This window comes from Chrysoperla carnea, chromosome 5 (assembly GCF_905475395.1).
Source record: "Chrysoperla carnea chromosome 5, inChrCarn1.1, whole genome shotgun sequence".
NCBI classification, from domain to species: Eukaryota; Metazoa; Arthropoda; class Insecta; order Neuroptera; family Chrysopidae; genus Chrysoperla; species Chrysoperla carnea.
The window spans coordinates 35330074-35338548 of record NC_058341.1 but is presented as its reverse complement, the minus strand read 5'-3'; positions in this window follow the sequence as shown (position 1 = coordinate 35338548).

The following is an 8475-nucleotide window of genomic DNA, read 5'->3' as shown; positions in this document are numbered from 1 at the left end:
AAATTTTTCTAATAAAATTTCAAAAATGAGATAATCTATTTACAAATAATAAATTACACATTGTTATTTATTGTTGTAGGTGATTTTATAAAATGCTATTCATTCTTAATCAGAAAGTAGCCATTTACAATATTATTATTTGAAAGAGAAAACTGTATTCAATTTTATATAAATTTTTAATAATACTATACAAACATACAAACTTTCTTTCAATCAATGAAAAAATATTATACTATAAATCGATGTTTCAGATATAAATCATCGATATTTATACAATGTCTAGGTCAAAATAAATTTATAAAGTGGATCTGCTGAATTTCAGTCATAGTTTAAACAATTCACTTGTCTTAAGAACTTCTGGTACCTTTCAAATATCATTGTTCCAAGCACAGGTCAAGTAACTAAGAGATAGAAATTTTCCAAAAAACAAAACTATATTTGCAGCACTTTCTAAACAACTAATGATTTTTTTAGGAAATACTATATTCGATATTGGTAAAACTAAGTCTAAAAAAAATATCTTAAAAAGCACTCACGTTTTTTTACGATAAAATGTTTTTTTTAATTTAAAGAATTTATTTTCTACCTTTTAGTTCAGCTAGTTACAAAAGCGTGTTTTTTTAGTTTTTTTAAACTATTATTTATTTTGTATTTTTTAGTTTTTAAGTCTATTATTTATTTATCAAAAATTCAGTATAAATATGGTGGGAGCGCAAGTAAATGTGTATATATTCAGATATGAAAATCGTTAATCCAGAAAATCCTGATCAGGATAATCAAATAAACTTATTAAATTATTGTATTGTCATTGATCCTTGATAAATATGCCAAATTTCGAAATAATGACGTTCTGAAGGGGTTCAAAATCATGTTGAAAGATTCCCTTACATACTAACATACTACTAATATACGTATGATGCTAATAATAGCGTGTTAAAAATGAAATAAAGTATAAAGCAGAGAGCTTTTTTATCTTCAGTAACTGAAAAAACACACAAATTCTATCCAATAAATGTGATCCTAAAAATCGTTATGTCTATATACTTACATAATTTTTGAAGGGCGTTCAGACCTGCACTGTTAGATTTTCCCGACTTAAAACGTCTGAAAAAACTACAACAAGAAATAGTTGTATATAAAAGGCTGCAGGCAAGTCAAATAAATATTGTTTTAGTACAGAACTGCAATGCAAATCTTGGTTTTTGGAATAAAAGCTAGAAAGATATTAAATGCCTTACCGGTACTGTAGACTCACATAATGAGGTGTTTAGTTTTCGGTTTAACCAAATTGAATTAATTCTGAATGAAGGAAATAAAGTGGAGCTCTTTACCGACTGTTATAAAAAAGACTTAAGGTAAGACAGCGACCAGAAAAAACGAAATAAGCATAACAAATTGTGGATTCAATATTACTACCAGTACTATTTTCGATATTCGATTCGGCAATGATACTTCCTAAAATTAAATCACAAGTGACTTGATTGGCCGATTTCCGTACAATTTTGCTTAGTCTTAAAAGCCAGTGCATCGATTAACCGATTTCACAATACCCTTTCAATAAATACCAACGTCAAATGCATCCATACAGTATTTTATTCATATTGATCGTATAAATAATGTATCTACTCAAAAAGAATTTATTTGAAAAAAGAAAGAATTGTATATGGTTAAAGTTTTGACATGTAAATTGCCTGCTTCAGTTAGTACTTAAATATTTGCATGTTCGTTATTTTTATAGTTATGCTACCTATAATTTAAATTGTAATTTCTATAACATTTCCGATAGCAGTAGAGAATGATTGGTAGGAGGTAAATATATCATTATAGTTCTAAATGATTTCACACCAAATAAAGTAATTTGCATGTTATTTAGAAAATTGATAACAATTTTTGGAAAGTTATTATTTTAAATCAATATTTATTTAACAATGTTGGTTAAAATATCATTGGTTTTGATTGTAAATCTAATCCGATCACGATAAAGGAAATTATTGTTACTCTAATACAAACTAATTTTATTTCTTATAGATTTCATTTGATTGAAATTGAATTTTATTGCGAAATTGAAATAAATTAGAAGTTATATTTTCTTTTACGGTGTTTTCTTTTCGACCTACTTCATGCAATAGAAGATTAACAATTTATTAGAAATTAATAAGTCCTTTATTATGCCTTCTAAAAATGGCTTTAGAAAATTTACCAATTATTTTAAAAAAATTTAAAGTTATTTTCATTATGTTATATCGAATTCAGATAGGTTAACTTTGACTACACAAAGGATCCAATCTTTCCAATACCTAATCGGCATTGATTTCCCAATATCCTAATATAGAAAAATGGAATCGCACTATAATAGGTACAATGATGTTGCACTAAAATTCTACATGAATCACAAACTTTTGAAATAAGCTTTTTTTTTGCAAAATATAAGTTGTTTTAAAGCACAAGCACAAGTTGTTATTTGTGCTTTTTTATTTCTTCAAGGATGGCCTCTCTAAAATAATCTGCAGTCTTTGCAGCTTTGTAAGAGGAGATTTTTGACTTTAAAATACCTAAAGTACTTTCAATATAGTCATGAAATCCTACAAAATAACTCGCCTCACATGTTCACCTCACAACCTTTTGTTTGCATCTTTAGAGGCATGCCTCGTCGGTGATATGGTATTGGCAAAATTATTATGGCGTTTTAGTTCAGCCTGCAGCTTTGTCCATGGAAGTTTCGAATGAGTTTAGTTTTTAAATTTTCCTCTCCTTTTCTATTTAAGTAGAATTTCAGAGTCATTTTGAAAAAATTTAAGTAAATAGTCTTTAACTTACCTTTCATAACTTACCGTTAAGAGACTTTATTCTTCTACCTCAGAAATAAATATAAACTTGAAACAATAAGCACTTACTATATCCAAAAATTATAGAATTAATAAAAATATGTTGTTTGACGATTTTGACATAAGAACAATTTGTTGTACAAGTTGGTTAGTTTTTAGCCTTCGCCTAACAGCATATTATTTCATATTTAAATCATACTCTTCCCCAAAGCATAGTTTTCTCTTATTAAGAAAGAAACTTGAATAATGAAAAGAAAATATGAATTAAATCATAAAATTTATTGAAAATTATATAAACCAATTTAAAACAGTACTATGAACTTAGCAGTTATAAAACCGTTGCTAAGTGTCAAAGTTTCACGAGAATCCTACTCAGAGTGAAATACTTGAATAAATAATTGTTCGTTTTTGATCGCGTTCGAGTTTAATTATTTAGATCAAGACAAAAAATTTCACTCTTATTTTTTTTGTATAAATTTTTTAACTGAAATTCTAAAATCCCTGAAATATAAAATATAAATAATTATAATAAAAATTTTAAAACAAATAAATATATTTCACAAAATATTTATTTTTAATAAATTTTTGCTACAACTAAATAACAAAAAAAAATTTTAAAGAAAATGAAAACATGATACATTTTTCAACATATTATTTATAATAATAACAGGACTTGTTACAATATATTTTTTTTATTGATTTTTAATACATTTATATATATTTAGCAAATACAACACATTTACAAGAATAATAACTAGTAAAAGAAGTCTTATTTTGTAAACTATTTTTTTTTATTAATGATATAATATTTGGTATAACATAGAACATTATTTATTTATATTATTGTGTAAGTCTAGAAAACGAAAATATTACAAACATATAACACAAAGGTTTTATTTTTTAACATTTTTTAACAAAAATATAGAATGATCTATTACACTTACACGTAATTAAGGCAGTAAGTAAGGTTGAAGGCTAAGCTTTTTTTTTACTTTCTTGATGAGCCTTTTAATAGTTAAAGCATGATAATAAGCGTCATGAAAACAAAACTATAGGACTGTATTTTTGATACTATTGAAAGCTTACTTAGTTTTGATACTATTTCATGAGGATGATACAGAAAATGGACCAATTTTGATTTCTTCGAGAATAGGAAAGATCAAATCAAGGAAAATAATTGCATAGATCCAACTGGATCAATTAAGGTGTTTCCTTACAGTATTGTAAAAAACATTTGGTTTATTGCACGGTACATACATATAAACCAAATAATACGCTTTGTAGTGAAGTAATGAGTTATTTTTGGCTTTAGAATACCACGCAACTACAGAAATATATAATATACTGTGTGCAAGTGATGCTTATAAATTTGATTATATAGATATCGCTCTTCAATCATCAATACTCTAACTATACTCTTCTCTGTTCATCAAATGATGGGTCTTCGATGAACTCATAATTAAATTAAAATTTTGATTTTATATCGTCGATAACCTTATATTTTTATGGTATTATTATAAACTACAAGATTGCCCAAATATTTTAGACAGTTTTTTACCACACTCTTTAGATTTTTTGACATAGAAATATCCAATTGAAAAGGATAACCTATATGATTCATCATTTTTTCAGCCAACTTTGAACGATAAAATAATATTAAAAAGTCCGATGACCTTGGAATTTGTTTCATTTTCCTCACCCTCTCTAATTCAAAATTGACTTTTCGGGTATCCTGTTTAATCATGAAACAGTTTAAAAACTACCCCTGCTTTTTAACTACTAAGAGCTAGGATACAATGACTTGATATCATTCACTATAATTGCGAAGATGCATTAACGATAAAACGATAACATGTTCCCGTCTTTCAGAGCACTTCAAAATAAAATAAATAGTTTTTATGAACAAAAGTTTTTTGCTTATGAAATGTGCTGGTCCTCCAGTGAAAAGTTCGTTTTCCCTGAATAAATGAGCTTAATATCAGGAGAGAGTATTCATCAAAATTATACTTGGAAATTGCTAATTTAAATTCTATAATACCTTGTTTGCAAAAAAGTCTTTAAAGAAATAGTTATTACACTTTAATTATCAATAAAAATTATTCTTTTACTAGCTCCTAGAGAGCTATATCTTGAAAGCGGAACCTTTCTCGGCCAATCTTAATAAATTTTTTCTATACGTCTAAGGTTGCATACTCAAGGGTTGCAAATGGGAATAAAGGTAAGTTTTGTTGCAGGCAAGGAATTACAAGGCACGATATACAATGAGAAATAAATCACTGAACATTACTGTAAAACAGTATTTCGAGAATTAAATGTTTGAGACTAATTAATTATTCATAATTTGGGTGTCTTTGTGGCATTCATTACCTACATTTATTTCAGAAAGAGAAAAAGAACCTTCAGGTATTTGAAAAATTGCTGTGAAAAAAATAAGAAGAGAAGAAGTAAATACTTTAAAATACATTTCAAAGCATTTCAAAAAATTACACAAATTGAATTTTTACTTTAATTGTAAATTCTATTTATAACTAAATAAAGTTAATAAAGTAAAAGCAAGATATAAATTGATCGAATCTTACAACTTTGTGATTATTTTTGTGTATAGTTTCCTAAAAAAGGGACTTTCAAGAGAAAGAAAAAAAATCTGGATAACCGACTACCAACAGTTTAAGAACTGGCAACATAATGTTCAAAACTTGCGGAATGTGATTAATAACTTTAATTTAAAATTTTTAAGCTAAGTTAAAAATACAATTTACTTAATCTAATTGAAAATACAACTTACAATTCACATGAAATTACAATTTATATAAATTTTTTAAAATGTTTTTTAGATAGTTTAATTTGGAAAAATTCATGGATATTTTTCTTTTAAAGCTAATTTTTCTACCACATTCTGTATCAACAAAATTTGACAAAGTTAAAATGCCTTATTAAATAGATCATTCTGTATAATTGTTAAGTAATTTGGTAAAATATACATAATTCAAGTATTTAGGTTTTTTATTTTTATTTTGTTATATTTACAAACATTTTTTTAAACATGTAATAATATACAGTAATTAACTACAATTTAATATTTTTTTTCATTATTAATATATATTAAATGATTATAATTATAATTGTGACTTAGTGTCTAGACCAGTAAAATTTTTATTTTCAAATTTTAAAGAGCAATTATTTATTTCAATACTAACCATCAATGAAAACTTGCTAATCGTAGGATTAATATTTAACATCTGAACTTTTCTTCATACTTTTCGTCATCTGATAAGAAAAGATAAGCCTCTTAGCGATTTCGTTTATCATTATTTTTCTAATTTACTTTTGTAATAATTTAATTTTAAAAGCCAAAGGAAGTATTAACATCAAGCATTCACAATGTATTCTGCTTTTAAAATAGATTGTTCGCCTTTTTCTAAATAATTAGTTTGTAAATAGTTTGCAAAAGTGGATTGCAAATAAAGATTCAACTTTCATAGAAACAAAATGATAATAAACTTCCCAGTATAGGAAATTATTGTAATATGTCCGATTTTAAAAATCGAAATTTTTAACGTACCTTTACATTTTATGGTCAGGAAAAGGCATTAACACGTATTTTGAGCAGAAGTATATGTGTGTATGTGTGTATGTGTGTGTGTGGTCATTTTTCATTCTTCGTTGGAGTATTAATCGAAGCGCATTATCAGCAATATGATTAGAAAAAAATTTCGTAATATTCGGTCAAGTCGTTTCAAGTCGGTCCAGTTTTATTATTATTTTGTTTATAACTCTCTGTTATACTGAGAAATTATTCGTGTGGACTTCAAAGGTCGCACCAGACCCAGCTCACGCCTTGTTTTATTTTAAGATTCGACACAATTTACTTGTAACCATGAAGTAGATAAGTCATTGCAATCTGTTTTGAAGAGAAAAGCTTCTTATTAAGAATGAAGACTATGCTTTTTTGATTTAAAGCTCTAATTGCTGCGAACGGATTAATTTATTAGAAACAGTAAATACTTATATTGGCATATTAAAATAAATTAATTAAAGTGCTCCAATTACGCCGAAAACACCGTCAAAGATCTATACTCCAGTCGTGTCGACTATATGACGACACATTTCGTGAAAGCTTTATAGAATGTTTGACATTTTTGTAAATCCACTATACAAATAAATAAATAAATGTTTCAAAGTATTTATTGGTTATGCTACTATATTGTATTTTTTTGCCTTTAATGTTCAATGGTCATTATTGTTTTAGGTTTAGTTGCTTGAAGAAGTCTTATAGTTAAATAAAAACGAAACGTGATTTTTTAAACAAGACTCTCATTGTTTTGTGATTTTTCCATCTAATTTCGGTTAACCTATATTATTCTGGTATTTATTCTGGCTACTAGGTAAGATTATAGACTCCTGATAAAATTTTTATGGTGATACAATTAGGTTGGATTTCAGAGATTTCTAAAACTACTGCTTCAGAATTTTCAAGCTGTTACGGACGTTATTGGAAGTTTGCATTGCGTCCAATTCATACATATTGTCAAAAGAATGACTGACAAACATATATTATGTCTTTTAAGAGTAAGATCGTAAGAGAAAAGATCGGTAAACGTTTTTTCTTCCTCCTCTTTATGCCGGGCAGCTTCTATTCTAAAGTTATGTTGTACTGATAGACCCAATATTTCGGCATTAAGATTAATGGGAATTTTAAAATATTTGGAGTTCATGGTTGAAACAAATTGAAAAAAACAATAATCTATGGTGGAACTCTTTTAACTCAATAATTGCTTTACAACTAACATATTTGAAGATTCTTATGCAATAATTTCTTTTATTTTTTAAAAGTATTTCAAGTATTGATTTCAAAATGACGTCATTCACTTTTAAACAAAAAACAAAAACCATAATTATTGAGAATAAACACAAAAATTTGATAAAAATATGAAAAATATATATATTTAAAAAAAAAATCTTTTGTTTATTACAATTGTTAATTACCAATTTGAAAGAATGAATATTATGTGTAGCATAAATATTTTGTGTTATTATATTGGATGTGAAAATAAAGTAATAATTACTTGTGTTTTTTTATTGTATTTATTATTATTAATGAATAATAATAATGATAATGTATATTAATTTAGTACACAGAGAATTGTGCCAAAAATATAATTATTTGCAAAATTTACAAATAATATGGAATGTAAATACTTTTACTTCTTTTATTATGCATAAAATAATGTCAGGCCCCCTAGGAATGTCGTCATTTCTCAGACAGGCAGGTCAAGAGTGACGGTGATTAGTTGAACGCGTAACGTCTTAACGGTAGAGCAAAGGAACATTGTAGACGAAATCATACAGAAAACGGTATAAGATATGAGATTATTGTGTTATAGCTTGAAACTTGGAACCGTTGAGTAGCAATTGTGGAATCAATGATTACTAAAATATAGGAACAAGTTCAAAACCTCCAGAAGTAATTTAAGGTAGAGAAACTGTGCTGTCAGAATCAAACACAACAAAATAAAAAATCAAGGAATATGAGAAAGGATAATTTTCTGTATAGATGGCCGACACTAAAAACACAAGACATCGAGAAAATAAACCAGTGTTTTCAACACGAAGGGTTTAAAGAATTTAACAGTGAGCGGGGTAATGAATG